General features: G+C 48.2%; 1 protein-coding gene and 1 long non-coding RNA gene across 3 annotated transcripts in view; one reads left to right on the plus strand and one right to left on the minus strand.

Annotated features, from left to right (window-relative positions):
• LOC111145857 (gamma-aminobutyric acid type B receptor subunit 2) overlaps positions 1 to 16,367 on the minus strand; it is a 341,149-nt gene that overhangs the window by 213,429 nt on the left and 111,353 nt on the right. The window lies entirely within an intron of this gene.
• On the plus strand, positions 166 to 6,887 carry LOC111145859. Its single transcript, XR_002640502.1, has 2 exons — positions 166 to 351; positions 4,713 to 6,887. It is a non-coding gene; the product is annotated as an uncharacterized LOC111145859 (long non-coding RNA).

The raw sequence follows: 16,367 nt of genomic DNA on the forward strand, positions 1-16,367 counted from the left end.
GGAGAGAGTTGTCAGCATCTCTCTCCGGGAGGGGATTTCCAGCCTGGCATGAAATATTTTGTGAGGTTGAAATATTTTGTGAGGTTTAGGGTCTGCATATGGAAATGCAAATCACTTTAACATTAAGCTGAGGCCACTATGAGGCCACTTTAGGGAGCAGGGGAAAATGGGCTTCATTAAGCCTGTCTCTATGACTGTGAGAACAAGGGCATCATTTCTTCTAGGTGTCTGTCTTCCTCACCTCTGAATACGATGATGGACGAAGGATTTCGAAGGTTCCTCGCAACCACACAATTCGGCTCTTCTCTCCAACGGTTGAGGAAAATGATGAAGTCTGTTAGCTTTGTGTGGGTATGTGTTTTGTTGGCTCTGATTTATTCAGATAATTGCCTTTGTGTCTCATTTCTCTTTGCAGATGTAAGCCCAGATGAAAAATGTAAACACACCTCCCAACTTCGGGATCTTTATTAAATTCCAAGCCACTGATGAATTCATGCCTAAATGCAATTCATTCTTTCCCTGATTTGGGGCCTCTGAGTTTAACTTTTCTGGGGAGCGATGACAATTTTCAGGTGGGAAGTAGGACCAAGAGCGGCTCTCATTGCTAAATCCTAGGTGAGAGACCCAGGCCAGAAGCAAGGGGGGCGGGTGCTGAGGGGGCGGAATACGATGGAGCCTTGCTCTTTTCTCTGCTCCCTTTAATCTTTTTCCATGGGTTTGCTGACTGTTTCTGTAATTAAATGAGGGAAGTATTTGTCATCTCGGGTCCCTTTCAGCCAAGATGAATGGAATGCAACTTTCTCAGGAAGCTTCTGACAAAACCCTGTTTGTGGCCAGTGCCAGGACATATACAAAGGCGCTGGGCTGGGGGCATTGGGAACTCGGGCCGCTTCAGGTCCTCGCCAGGTCGCTGCTGCACCCGAGCCCTGGCGAGAAACTGTTTGGACACAGAGTGCCTCTCCACAGAGGCCCACGAGAGTAATGTGCTGTGGGGCGGCCTCAGAGCATTTCCCGAGTTAACAAGGGGAAAGGAATGCCTGGACTTGGGGTGTTTTTGAAGCCCTATTCCCACAAAAGGCCCGCTGGGACGTCATGCAGAGACTTGCTCTAAGGTTGGAAGGCTTTTCAGTCCGAGAGCCCGGGCTGGAGCCACTTGGAGAACCATCATTTCTCCTTCCTGTTGATGGGCTTCCGTCTGGAATCACTCAGAGGGGCAGAGCAGCTGAGCTTTCACTACCCACCTTGATGCCGTGTTCTTCTGGGGAGCTCGAAACAATTTGTGAGGAAGGTAGAGGAAGCATCATTGTCTTTGTTCCTCACAGAGTAACTGAGGCATAGGGAGGTGTGGTGACCTGCCTGAGACCGTGCAGCTGGTAAGGGGCGGAGCTGGGATTTGAGCTCAGGTAGTCTGGCTCCTTTAAGTTATTGTGTGATGAGCACCTGTCATGGGCCAAACACGGCATGAAGGGCTCAGCATTCACGTTCTCATTTAATGAGTAAAACGACCCTACGAGGTAGATACTTCTCTGATCTGCACTTTTCAGATGAGGAGACTGAGGCTCAGAGAGGTTAAGTCACTTGCACTTGGTCACACAGCCAGCAACAGGCAGAGCAGGGAGACTCCATCAGCCTTTGCTCATTCTGCAGACTGCTCTACTTCTCATCTCTAATTAACAATGTCTAAAACAAGTTTACTTCTTTAGTCTAACTTTGATCTTCATCAAAACCCACCGTGTTAGTAGAGTAGACTTTATGACTCTCATTCTCCAAATAAGAAAACTGAAACTCAGAGAGGTTAAGTGACTTGCTCAAAGTCACCCGTTAGCAAGTAGCAAGGCTAGGGCTTGACCTTGGGACTTTCATTTTTGGCATGTAGCTCTCTCTCCAACATTCAAAGCTGTTTCTTGAGGAGGTACCCCGAAGAAGACAAGAAAGCAACCAGGGCAATTTAAAAGAAAGAAAGATTAAGAAGAAACAAAATCTGCTTAAAAGAAACAACAATAATACTGATTCACTGGCTTATTATGCTTTTGATTCCCTAGGATGGTCCAATTCAATTATATGAAACAGAACTCATATGTGTGTATGTGGATATATATATATACACATATATACATATATATGTATATATAAAATTTTATTTTATCATTTAAGAGAAAATTCTTCCTATTTTTCTTTTTAAACTTTTATCATGATATAAAAGCTATGTCTAACTGTATAAGTATATGAAATATCTATGTTTCGTTTAAGGAGTAATAACGAAACCAATATCCAACTGCCCATCACCCAGTTTAAGAAATAGCTTTTATTTACTTGTAAATATTAAATTGTAAAGTAATTTACTTTTTTTGCTCTTTTAGATACAATCTTTTGTGATTTTTACTTCTTCCTTCCCTGCCTTGGCTTTTCTCTCATTATTTTATATAAAGGAGTTAGAAAACAAATATTACTTCCTCGAATCCTTTCTTTCCTTTTTATTTAAGTCAGAGATCAGAGTAAAATAGAGAGACATGGAAACCAAGACAGTGCTGAGAAAGCAGTATGGTCCATAAGGTAGGGACTCAGGGCCTCAGTGTGGACGGGCTGGGGCTGAATGCCACCCCTGTTGTTCACCAAGCAGCCCCGGAACCCTCCTCTGCCTGTTGGGATCCGTCTCCTCTCTGTAATCCAGGGTGACTAACCCTACCCCACTCCCATCTCAGGATCTGAGGAGAATGATGGCTAATATCAGATCACAACTTCTAGACTTAGACATTATGGGGCTTCAATGGTGTTTCTCACCCCTATGAAAGGCCTCTTAACTCAAAGATTTTTCCTCTCAGTAATACCTCAATCCCAAGGAAGGCGGAGGGAAGAGAAGTACACCCATTTCACAGAGGAGATGCTTCGGTGAATGAATGGGTTTGCTCGCTGTGACGTGGCTGCCGCCAAGCAGAGACACAATTCTAAATCAATCAGGCCTTCTAAATCCTGATCAAGTGAATTTTAAATGGCTTGTTAATTTAAAAAAATAATAATGATTATATTGCTTGTCTAATTGTGTACAATTAGGATGTATGTCTTTAATTTTCTCTTAAACTTCTGGTAAAATGTTCCATTTCCCCCTCACAGCTGTACAGGTGACAAATGTAGGAAATTAGCAAATTACATTAGAATCCTCTTTGGCTTCCTCAGCTCCTTTGCACTTTGCTTTCAGCTGATGTCTTTATGGGTAAGAAGTGCTCTCGTGTGATCACAGCTGTGAAGCCAACTGCCTTGTAATTACCACACTGCAAAAATCATGTCTCCTCATGTCAATTTAGCACCTCTAATTAGTGAATGGGTTGAGATCACATCTATAGGGGGAGAAAGGTGTGCTGTGGCCCACCTCAATGCTTGCAGTGAAAGAGGATGTAGCATTTCTATCTGTTGGATCCTCCCATTTCCTCATGGCCAGCTCCTACTCATCTGTCCAGGCCTGCTCATGGCCACCTCTTCCAGGGAGACTTCCCTGCTATCCCTCAGTTCTCCTAGCAGCTGTCACAGAAAAAGCATTCAACTATGTATTGATAAATGAATGTATGAGTGAATGCAAAGGGAGCAAACTTAGTATGTGGGGTCCCAGAGAGAAAAGTAGAATTGATATATGACTCTTTCAGGGAGCCCAATGTGGATCAACATCCGGGAGAAATATTTAATAGTGAGATATTCAAGAAGGAATCAAAATTTTACAAGGTACTGAGTTCTCCATCACTGGAGGTATTCAAGGAGATGCTCAAGAATCACCTATCAGGGTTGTGGAGGGGATTCTCAAACCAATAGGGAGTTTGCACGAGTCAGTGTCTGCCGATGGCAAACCTAGTGATTTTAGTTGAGCCCCAGATTAATATTTTATATCTCAATAGGTACATTTTCTTTTTTATATTTATATTTTATATCTCAATAGGTACACTTTCTTTTTTTATATTGATATTTATATTTTATATCGCAATAGTTACATTTTCTTTTTTTTATACTTTTATACCATCTTCTTAGAAAATGATACAGATTTCCCATTCATGGTATTTCAATAAAAGGATATGTGTATTTAAAGGAAAATACTAAATCAGTTAACAATACAAGTGGTAGACCCAAAGGTCTTGGAGGTCTGGGAAACACTGGATTGCAGGTTCATTAAGGAGTCCTATAAGAATATACAGTCCTCAGAAATAAAAATCTCCTACTCAAATCTCTTACTTTTCATTAAATTAAGTCATAATATGCATTTAAACAATATATCATGAGCTAGACTCTTATCTGGGCACTGGAGAATAAGCACTATCAGAAGGGCCACAAATGGGGTAGACGGACCTCTCCAATCAAATGAATTACATTCAAAAAAGAGAAATAACCGTACAAGTAGAAATGGCTTAAGAGGGTTGCCATAGTTAGCAATACTGGGGACATACTTGTGATGAAAGACTATTCTTTATTTGCCTGAAATTTTTTAATTTAACTGGATACCTGGCTTCTATCATGACTCCTGAGTCACCATCCACACCAGAGATGGTAAATAGACTTGAGCCTATGTGATGTCACGAGCACGTTGATAGTGGCGGCCAGAGATGTGGGTTAAGTCCGTGAAGAGCGTGAGGTCACACCTGCAATTAGCATGGGACGGGGAAGCAAGGGCACCGCCGTCATTTGTGTATCCGCCATCCTGAACTTGTCCAATTCCTCATTTTAACCCGCAGGGGGACCGGAGAAGACAAGGGACTTGCCCAGGCTCCCAGCCCGAGTCCACAGCTGGGCTGGGCGAAACTTATCTGCTGCCCCATGCCGCCTGCTCAGAATCAAATCAGAATGCCACCAACGCCGGGATTATGTAATTCCAGGCTCTCCTCGGCAAACATGACCACCCACATCACCGGCCAGAACACACACAGCCCGTCGAAGCCGCCACCTGGTCCGATTTATCATCAGGACTCCATTTGAACACCCCAGAATAACACAAAAGATGGGAAACCAAAGCCATTTACACGGACAGAGTTCCGTGGAAGGCGATGTTGTGACGGAGAGCACGCAGGGGTCTGAACCACGGCACTCCTTACGTAACATCTCGGGGGCGCGCGCTAGGACAATTTCCCATTTGACTCTGGGTAGCACCCACAAGCACGTGGGCTTTCCTCTAAAGCAGACACGGCACGGGCTGTTCACTACAATGATGGCACTGAGCCGAATCGGGGGCTGCTTCTCCACCTTTCTCCTGACCCCCTCCCCTTTCTGGGCCCGGACTCCCCTTGCCGTTAAAATAAGGAGATGGTCCTGGGTGGCTTTTTATTTCAGCTCTACCCTTTCATGACTTTGCAATTCTGCATTTGATTTACAGACTAAGGAGAAATTCGTTCTTTCCGTGAGGGAACGAAAACTGTGGCACTTGGAGATTCGGTCAGGGGGGTCTGAAACCAGCCTCTTCCAAGATATTTAGGCGGTCTGATTGTTTTAGATCTCCATCTGAGTATCAGCCTTTTATTTTCTGCTCTTCTTAATCAAATTCATTCATCAGTTTTTCTCAGCAGTTCAGCAATCATTTATTTTCTAGAAAAATTACAGATGCATTCCCTTAACCCCCCCATAAACCCCCTTCGAGGAATTCATCCCCAATTCACACTGGCAACCCCTATGAAACAGTGTGGCTCAGGTTATTCCAACAGACTGGAAACAACCCAAATGTTCATTGATAGAGGACTGGCTGTCCCAACTGCAGTCCATGCACATCGACAAGTGCCATGTAGCTGTAAAAAAAAAAAAAAAAAAGAGAAAAAATAGGGAATATCTTTATATAGTGACAAAACAGACAGCTCTGGGAAAATTAAGGGGAAAAAAAGCAAAGTGCAGGACAGCATATGCAGTAGGCTCCCTTTTGCATAAGATAGAGGAAGAGGAATAAAGACACACATTTATGTATATCTGGAATGAGAAACACTGGAGGGATAATGAAAAATGGCTAAATACAGGAGAGGCATGGAACAGAACAGAGGGAAGCTGTATGGGGTCCAGAAATTCTCTACTTGTTACATCCTTTTTGACTGTGGAATCATCTAAAAGTTGTGTAGGTTTTAAAAATAAAATTGATCAACACAAAGAAAGCAATCCCTAAGAACTGAAAACAAAGGCACTTAACAAATGTATCAATCACACTGAGAAAAATCTGTAAAGGGACTTCTGGTTATGTCTCCATGTCCGACCAGGAGAGAGATCTAGTCTCCTCCACCCACCCGCCACCTCCCACACTCACAGCTTTTTACAGTGAAGCTCTTCAAACCTACAAAAAGGTTGAAAGAACAGTACAGTGAACACCATATCCCCTTCACCATTCAGTATTTTCCACATCTGCTTTCCTCTCACACATACACACACACGTAAACACACATACACAGAGACGCACATACACACACACACGTTTTTGTTTCTGATGCATTCGAAATTATAAACTTTGACACTTCACTCCCATCAGTCCAGAAGATTCTGGAAGATTCCCCAGAGTGTGATCACAGTGTCCTCACCACACTCGAGAATGAAGAGCACTTCAGTACCATCCAATGGTCAGTCTACCCTGATCTCTTCGGTTTCCCCAAAATGCCCTTTTGGATGTTAAAAATTGGGATCTAATCAGCATCCATGCCTCCCATTTGGCTGCTATATTTTTATAACCTCTTTTCATCTAAGAACAGCCCCCGGCCTTTCCGTTGTTGTTTTTGTTGTTTTCCACAACATTAACTTTCCTGAAGAATCCAGGCCAGGTGGCTTGTAAAATGCTCTAGATGGGTATGATTATCTCCTTATAGTCATATTCAAGTTTAAATATTTTTGTTTAAAACATAAAGAAGTCTATTTTCTAGTTCAGTCCACAAAAAAAAAAAAAAAAATCCTAGAAGCAATGAACCCCAGTAGCAATGAGCAGAGTTAGACCCCAGATCTTGGTCCCTAAATATAATTCCCCAACAGAAAGAATGGGGAAAGCTTGAAGAAATGGCTGGCTCCAAATTTAAGGCAGATAAATATATTAAGTGCCCAGAGGAATGGAGGAGAAGGTAGGAGGGGAGGGAAGGGGGCAGGAGGGAATGAGAGCGTCAAAAAAGGGAATGCTCTTCTGCAAAGAAGAACGCCAGCTTCAGTGCAGAAGGGAGGGAGTTGGGGGTCACCTGGGTGGCTCAGTTGGTTAAGTATCTGCCTTCAGCTCAGGTCATGATCCCAGGGTCCAGGGATCAAGCCCGGCATGCGGCTCCCTGCTCAGCGGGAAGTCTGCTTCTCCCTCTCCCACTCCCCCTGCTTGTATTCCCTCTCTCACTGTCTCTCTCTCTCTGTCAAATAAATAAATAAAATATTTAATTTAAAAAGGAAAAAGGGAGTTCGGTCAGAAAATGGCCATCTTGCAGCCCCGATGTGACAGTGGCTTGGCCAGGACCATCAACTGAGCCTCAAACCATCTGGTAAAAGATGGTGGGGGACCAGGACATCAGCCTCAAAGTCTCACCCCACAGGTTACTTAATAATTACTAAGAGGAGGAGGTATCTTTACAATAAATCTAGCAGATGCCACCTTAGCCAAAGGATTGAGTTTCGCATCACTGAGAAGGTTTCAAAGGTGGGCCTCCTGACTCAAAGCAGTGGGAAGAACATGGTATAAAAGGATTCTGGCCAGAACAGTTTATCCGGAATCTAGCTGTGAAGAAATGATCAAATCCAGATTTGGGATTTGGGAACGTTTTCTAAAACAACTGGCTTGAGCCTTTTAGAAAGGTCAATGTCCCATAAGCCAAAAAAAAAAAAAAAAAAAAAAAAAAGGTAGGCGATTAAAAGTAGTAGATTTGGGGGCCTGGGTGGCTCAGTGGGTTAAGCCTCTGCCTTCGGCTCAGGTCATGATCTCAGGGTGCTGGGATCGAGCCCCACATCGGGCTCTCTGCTCAGCGGGGAGCCTGCTCCCCACCCACCCCCCCCCCCCGCCTGCCTCTCTGCCTACTTGTGATTTCTGTCAAATAAATAAATAAATAAATAAATAAAAATCTTAAAAAAAGGTAGTAGATTCAAGGAGAGTAAGCACGTGATCGGACTTACACTGTATGCTACCTGACTGGTCCCCCCCACCCCCCAAAAAATGGCACGAAGGACATTCTGGGGACTACTGGGGGAATCTGAATATGGGCCACGTAACAGTTTAGATTATTGTATCACTGTTCATTTTTTAGGTGTGATCATTATATTGTGGTGCTACACGAGGATATAATCGCTCTCAGGAGACTTGTGCTGACATGTTTAGTGGTGAAGCGTCATTACGTCCGCGAGCTGCTGTCAAGGGCGTCAGCAAAAATATGAGTGTGGGGGGGCTAGGCGGGGGAAAGAGAGGGTACGGAAGACCAACAAGGCAAAACATAGACGATCGGTGTCCCTATGTAAAGGGCAGAGGATGTTCACTGCACTTTCTTTTAAGTTTTGTAGGCTTAAATATTTTTCCAAAAGACTGGAAGAAAATTTGGAGGAAAGGTAGAAATATTAAGTAGAGCAGCAAAAACACTGCATTAAAAAATAATGTCTGTGACTGATTGGAATACAGCCCATTTAATATATTTTTTAAAGATCCATGAATTCAGGGGCGCCTGGGTGGCTCAGTGGTTGAGCCTCTGCCTTTGGCTCAGGTCATGATCTCAGGGTCCTGGGATCAAGTCCCACGTCGTGCTCTCTGCTCAGTGGAGAACCTGCTTCCTCCTCTCTCTCTCTCTCTCTTTCTCTGCCTACTTGTGATCTCTGTTAAATAAATAAATAAAAATAAAATCTTAAAAAAAAAAAAAAAGATCCATGAATTCATAATGCTACTTGCATAAAAGGGAAAGACTGAGAAAGAGAGAACCCCAAACCAAACAAAATGATTCCTGGAGGTTCTCCTAGATTCCAGGCCACATGCTGGGCTCTTGGGTTCCAACCGACAACAAGGGAGATGTGGTCCCACCTCCCTCCCCCCGCAAGGTGCCCCTGATGGAAGGGACTGACTTTACCAGGCAAGCTCTAGGCTGAACAGAAAACTGAACCTTCGATGAAAAGGTGGGGAGACAGGTGTTACAGATGTGTCCCCTGAAGGCCGTGATCTAGCTGGAGAGGCTTTCCAAGGAAGTGGTGATCAACCTGGGAATTGAGGAAAGATCCCTTTTTGCTAGTGAGGGCTGCTGGGGTGGGCTTGGCTGTGCTGAGGGTCCATGTCCCCAGGACTCCAGCCATAGGCCTGGAGTTTCAGAAGACACCCAGGATGAACAAGGACATGCAAAGCCAACATTCCATCTCAGAAGTAACCAGGACAGTGTGTGGGAGCCTGGGGGAAATCCGGGAACACTGTGCTGGGGTCGGCATCTGGGCAGAGTCTTGATAATCATCTAACCCAGGGTGGTTTGTCTCAGGTTGAGCGCTTCCCACTTTATAAGGCTCAATCTCTGTATCATGGAAATAATAAATTATTTAATTGTCTTGGTAAACAGAGCCAAAGCAAAAGTCTTCTGTATAATTCAACACTAAAGTAGGCCAGGCTCTATTTAAAAAAAAAAAAAAAAAAAGCCAACCCATTCATTATAAAACCACCCAGAGTAGAACTCCAAGTACTGTATGCTTGAAATACTTAGCATAGTTATTGATTTTCACCAACAACCAGTCATCTGGTTTTTTATTTCAAAGGAACCATTTGTTTTTTATACACAACAAGTCACTGGACGAGGAATAGGTTTAAAAGTGGTGTGTGTGTGTGTGTGTGTGTGTGTGTGTATGTGCACACGTGCGTGCACGTATGTGATGAAGGATTTACAGGGAGAAGACAGGTCCATACTGAGAGGCTCCAGCAGGAGGCTCCTTGCCAAGGTAGGCTAGTGAGGGACCTCAGGGACACAGAGGGAGCCTCCGTGGTCTCCAAAGATCCCACTCCCACAGCCTGAGGTCTGTTCACTGCAAGAAGCAGAGCAAGTCTCTTCAATCTTTGCATCTCATTTTCCTCATTCTATCCTTTTTTAAAGATTTTATTTATTTACTTGAGAGAAAGAGAACTCGAGCAGGGGGGAGGGGTAGAGGGAGAGGGAGAAGCAGACTCTCCGCTGAGCACGGAGCCTGACATGGGGCTCAATCCCAGGACCCTGAGATCCCAGGCCCAACCCAGGAGCTGGTAGAGGAGGGAATCACATGTAAGGCACAAGAGGGGAGAAGAGAGGTTTAAGGCAGGTGCTGATGGTTTTAAGCTACAAGGCTTCGGGAATAATGACATGATATCATCAGCTGACCTAACCCTCTCCCTTTATAGTAGGAGACCCAGAGAGGGCAAAGGATGTGCAGAGGCCACACAGCTAGTCCCAGGCTGCTGAACCCAGATCCCAGGGCTCTAGCTCTTCCTGGAAGGTAGACCAGAAGGCCACCGTGGTCCTTGAAGCGGAGGGAAGAGGAATGCAAACCATGGTACAGGGAACCCTGAGTGTCTTGTCTCATCCCATAACCAGCCCATGGTCTGCCATGCCATTGCCATGTCACAGATGAGGAGCTGAGACCAGGAGACGCTAAGTGACCTGCTCAGGGTCACCAACTAGTGCTAGAGCCTGGACATGAGCCACAGCCCATGTGACGCCAAGCCCAAGAGACTGTCCCTATTACAAGCTGACCAAGCACATTAGCGCCTCTGGGCCTCTGGGCACAGCCTTATGGAATGCAATAAACATAGGGCAGTCGGTTCCATGCCATGACACAAACCCCATGCTTCCGTCCCAGAGCCCCTGCCCAGCAGCCTCCGAGCCCCCCAGGGCCCACCTCACACAAGCATCAGCACAGTCCTAGGGGGAAAACGGACGAGGACACTCAGGCTCCAGTGACAGGTAGTGGTTTGTCTCCCACCCAGCTGGGAGATGGCGGGGACAGGTGGGAAGCCAGGTCTCCTCACCCTGACCCAGTGCCCCTTCCACCACTCCTTACTGGGAGCCACAGGTCCCTTCAGTGTGCTCCTGGCCACTATGGGGTCGAGGGCCTTGCTGACTGTAGGCATGTCCAAAGGTGGCGAAACACTGACTACACCTGCTTCCTCCACATCCCCCAACCCCGCAACATTCTACAAGTAGATTTGGGGGCTCGGTTATAGGTACTTCCCTTATGTCCCCTCCAGAGTCTCAATACCTACCCTTAGACCCTTCCACCTCAGCTGACACACCTGCCTTCAAAGACTCCAGGCACCTTTAATCAGCAAGAATCATCTAGAATCTTGTCAAAATTCAGATCCAGGGGTAGGGCCTGGGAGTGGGCCCTTCTGACACGCTCCCAGGTGCTGCTGCTGGTCCAGGACCCTGTGGCTTTAGGGCATCTCTAGGCCAGCATTTCCCCCAGTCCCCTGATGATCAGAACTGTCCAAGGCGCTTGTTAAAATTCAGCTTCTCAGGCGTCCTCCCTAGGATGTGATCAGTGGACCTGGGAACCTGATTCTTAATTAATAAACCCGTGCCCTGTCCCCACTCAGCCCCTCCTCCCATGAGTCCTCCCACCAGGTATGCACGGGCAACTGCGGAATCCACCCCCCTCGGCTGGTGCCCCAAGCCCCCAGCATGCCCACCAGGGGTGATTCAGTCTCCACACCAGGGCATGGCTCGGCCCTCCGGCAGGGCCTCTCACCCACTGTGTGTCAGAGTCGCCATAAGCTGACATGCCCGAGGCCCAGGCTCCTAGAAGTAGGACAGAGCCTGGCCAAGCTGACCAACTCGGCCCCGTGTCCCTGAGACCCCCCTGTTCCACGTTTCTTGTCCACGTTGCCTCTATCCTCTCGCCCTCTGAGCTTGCTGTCATTTTACACGTCTGTCTTCCTGGAGGGAGTTACTTGCCTGGTTCCCTCTCCAGGTCCGCCCAGTCTCAACTTATAAATCCCGACTCAACTGCACGTAATCTGTGGTCGTGCCACTTACTAGCAGCATGAGCTGTACTGTAAGTAGTGTGTGTGATTTATTTATCTAGAATGAATTATTTACATCCCGCATATTTCCAGAAAGGGGTTGAGGCAGAGAAAGACATATCAGCAATGCGGCCATTGGGCTTACACGCTGGGAACCGATATTACTTTAGAGACCATGGTCTTGAATTAAAAATGGGGGTCAGAACCTTGAATTGAATCTTTTACCAGATGGACAGGAAGGATATGGGGTGGGGTTGTTGGCAGGAATAGACCGGGAACCGCCATACGCTTGCCATGCCCTTTGCCTCTGCTTCTGTGAAAACTCAACCCAGAAAGAGCAGCCACGGCTCTTCCGGCTGCCTTGGGCTTACTCTGCCTCTCTTGCAGGCTCTCTGTTTTAATTTCACTTTTCGAATCACCTTCATGGTCTGTGACAGCTCGTTTCATCTACGTGACTTTGAATCTGGAGGCAAATGGAGACATTAATCTTCAAGGAATTCCCTCGCTGGGCCCTGGCGGGCACCTCAGATGGCAAAAACACCAGTCCCCCAGTAATAGTAACCTGAGTCTGTCGGGGGCGCACAGTCGGCAGGGTGCTTCCCCCCTGCTCTATGACCCTGCTTGTCCAACGCTCTCCAAATAGCCCCAGAAGAAGGGCAGACCTCGCCCATTTCACAGATGAGTCCGGCGATGCCCCAGGAGCCTGCCGATTTGCCCAAGCGGGGTCTGGCAAGGAGAGACATGGGAGGGATGGCGACCCAGAGCATCGGGCCTTGACAACTCTGTTCTAGCTGTTGCCCCAAACTACCTCTCCAGAACGTCCACCTGGGGCGGCAGCGTTGGGCAGTGGGAGGGACACCGGTCTGCGAGAGCCCGGAAGAGCGTAAGGCAGGTATCGATCATGCTGTTTGAGTGAGAGAATGAATAAGGCCCACCCGTAATCCCTGCCTGGCCCATGGTGCGTGCCCTTAATATCCCTTCTCCCTCTCTCGCACCCCCTCTTTCTTTTTCTTATGAATCCAGAAGGTGGAAGCATTTCATAGATTATTAATGCGCTAAATGGCCCCTCTGGAGACCAGCGCCAAGAAATGGCTACAGCTCGGCCTGGATTCTTGGCCTCTGCTGTCTTTCTTAGAGAGCAGCCACAGGAGTTTCCAGCTGTGCTCAATCGCACCGCACCTCCTGAATGGGCTCCGTCAGGTCCATGGTCTGGCCACCCAGCCACCCCTGGGTCTGGCCGCCCCTGTGCGTGGGCTGGGTGGGAGCAGGATTCTGGCAGGGTGGGTTTTGACCCCCGGGGGGGTTGAGAAATGGGTGCTGTGTGCAGCCCAAGTGTCTTGCTAGAGAACCCCCCATTTTGCCCAGGATGCCTTGGTTTCAGGGTCTCTGATGCCAGAGCAAACCACCTTGGTTGTTGATGCAAAATGGGGTGATTTTACAACTCTGAGAGCTGTAGATCTAAAGTCCTTTTCAGTGCAAGAGCCGCTGCTGCTCTGTAGTCCATAGGAGTGCTTTCACTTAAAGGGGAAAGCCTTCTGTGATTCTCACAATGGCAGGAAACACAAGAGGCTGGTCCCACTTTACATCAGAGAAAAGCAAGGCTGAGAGAGAGAAAATCAGACCAGATTTTGGTGGAGATGGCAGAGCACTGGAGGGTGAGCCATGGGACCCAGGTTTGCTGTTACTCTGAGAACCTGGGCAAGGTCCTCTCCATGTTGGGCCTCGGTTTCCCAGTCTGTATAATGGGAACACTGGATCCAATGCTTGCCAAGACCCTACCAGCTCTGCCTTCTATGAATCTATCTCAAATTCCACAACCCACTGCTAAGTTTAAAAAATAAAAAAGTCCCCAAACCCTCCCCCTAAAACCACAACCCTTCGACTGACTTCTCAGGCAACCTACAGCTTGAGACTATCAAGCCAGACGACAAAATTCCTGTTCCTGTAATGCAAATGGCATCGACCAGCAGTTTAGAGCTATACCAGAATTCAGTAAATAGCAAAGGGCTTGATTGGGGGGGTTTTACTGATTTGGTTTTTTAAATGTCAAAACCAAGCATGATTTAGATTTTGCAGCAAATCAAGTCCTAAATGTTCAGGGCCATAGTTGCCAACACTTCAACAAACACAGAGTCAACATTCCCCCGTCTGCGTGACCTCCTTCCCTCCACTCCTCTGCAGGAGCATCTCCATGGATCCAGCCCCATCTCACAGGCCAAAACGCTCCTCCCCCTGGTCCTGGAGGGAGCACCAAGGCGCGGGATGGGCTGCCAAGGGGAGGCTGGGACAGTGCCAGAAGACGCGCATCTACAATTTAATATTTGCTGCGTGCCTTTTAAAGGACAGGCTCCACGGGATACAGTTCTTGACGAAATAGTGTTTGCGTTTTCCTGCCGTTTTCCTGCAAGCGGCCCTTTATCCCTTCAGGAATCTGCCTTTATTTTCATCAGCGAGACTATTTCTGTCTGCCAGCTGAAGCAGCTATCACCTAGCTCCCAAAGAAGGAGGGAGTTTTGTGCTGGTTTCTGAGGATGTCAGCCCCCTCTCACTGCCTCTCTTGTACCTTCCCTGGGCTCTGCCAGCATCTCTGGTTTTAGCTGCCCTTCCTTCATTCCTGCCCTCCACGCCCCCACCCTCGACTCGACCCCAAATTCTCCTGCCTTTTCCCCAGGCCCCATGCTCCCAAACAGATAGACTAGGTTGGGGGGAGTCAGCAGAACTGCTCGAGGAAAGTGCAAGGTACGGTCAAAAGCCAAATCCCCTTTAGAATGCTGAAGACAGGATTCTGAGGGGGTCTGAAAAAAAGTCAAAGAACAACATGGGGTCCAGAGAGAGGAGATGTGGGGTGAGATGCAGCCGAAGGTCGTTTAGGGTCTCCCTCTGCCTTCCTTTACCAAGGGACTGCAGGTGGAGAAACACTCCTTCAGGTCTGGTGGGCTCTGATGATCTGCCCTCCTCATTCGAGACGGGACTGAGGCCTAGAAGGCAGGCAATCCAGGTCTCTGTCAGCAAGTACTCCCCAGCACCCCTCAGCACAGGAGCCAGGCCAGCGCCAAGCCCCAGGGCACAAAGCTGAATGAGAGAAGACCCTGGCCTCAGGCAGCTTCAGGCCAGACCGGACCCAGGCACAGGGCCGCACACCATGGCAGGGGGGTGTGGGTGGGATGGCACAGCGCAAGGAATGGGGGACGTCACAGGAAAAAGGGCAGCAAACTGCACCAGAAGGAAGGATCACAGTCTTTCCTGCCAGGTGGAGAGACCCCTGTCTGGGCCTGGGGACACGAGGGAGCAGGAGGAAGGTGGGGAGCAGGGCGGGGTGACCGAGCACCCTCTGACCACACCTGGGACTGTGGGCTTCATCCTGGCAGCTCTGGCATATTTGCCCTGTCTCCTCTATGCCTTTTTCCCCAAAGGGGCTGCATAGCCCAAAGTTCTGGAGCCCGGGAGCACTTCTGAGAGCCCCTGGTGCCCCAGGCCTTCGAGTCCCAGTGTTTGGGAGGTGAATGTGCATCAGAAATCACCTGGCCTCTCCAAGAACTAATTGCATCTAAGTCTTCGGGGCTGCGGGCACTGAAATGGCAGCGGGGGTGATGAATAGGTCTATGCCCTTAAGACATTTGCTGAGTCCCTCAGCCTGGACCCAACGAGTGGGGCCCGGGAATGGGTATTAGCAAAGTCCCATCCCCAGCCCCCAGAAGTGACCCTTATGGCATAGTTTGAGAGCCTGCAACCTGGTCTATGATTACTCTCTATATTAGATCTCCCCAGCAGCAGACCTGGATGAGACTGGAATGTTTGGGCAACTTTGGGTAACAGGGAACCCCCTACTTCACAGCCAGGCAGCTGGCGCCATGCTGGATGCCTCCAGCGATAAGGGCTTGCTCGCAGAAAGTGGAGGCTCCCTCCTCACTAACCAGCCATTGCTCCTGCATCTCCCACCAACGTCACCAAGAACCGGCAACATCTCTCACAGAGCCACCAGGGTCTGGAGGCGCAGACTCTGGCGTGTCCTCCAGTCTGAACATGCCATCTCCCACGGCCAGACCATGCCCCTCCCCAGACGCCTGCCAGCCTGTGCCCTAATAGGTCCCTGCCAGGGAGGTCCAGGTCTGAGCTCCACCTGGGGGGCAGCGTCTGACCAGCCTGGGGAGGGACAGAGCCTGCACGTCACAGCCTGGACTCTTAAGATGGTCCTCACACCTAGCTGGAGGAGCCAACGCTCCCAGCGGCCGAGTGACTCACATCGTGACTTAAACAATATTAGGCTCTCAGCGCCGCAACCAGGAATCAAGAAGCCTCTGGCAAAAGGCGAAAGTCAAATTTAACCGATTTTGGCACCAGGCTGAATTTTCACCCCTCCGTCGCGCGAATCCCTATTTTTGTGGCACGAGGAAACAGAAACAAGTGATTACACATTCCAGGCTGTCTCTGTCCAGCAAGCATTGTTCCCCCAAAG

This window comes from Enhydra lutris, unplaced genomic scaffold (assembly GCF_002288905.1).
Source record: "Enhydra lutris kenyoni isolate GAN:26980312 unplaced genomic scaffold, ASM228890v2 scaffoldscaffold13, whole genome shotgun sequence".
NCBI classification, from domain to species: Eukaryota; Metazoa; Chordata; class Mammalia; order Carnivora; family Mustelidae; genus Enhydra; species Enhydra lutris.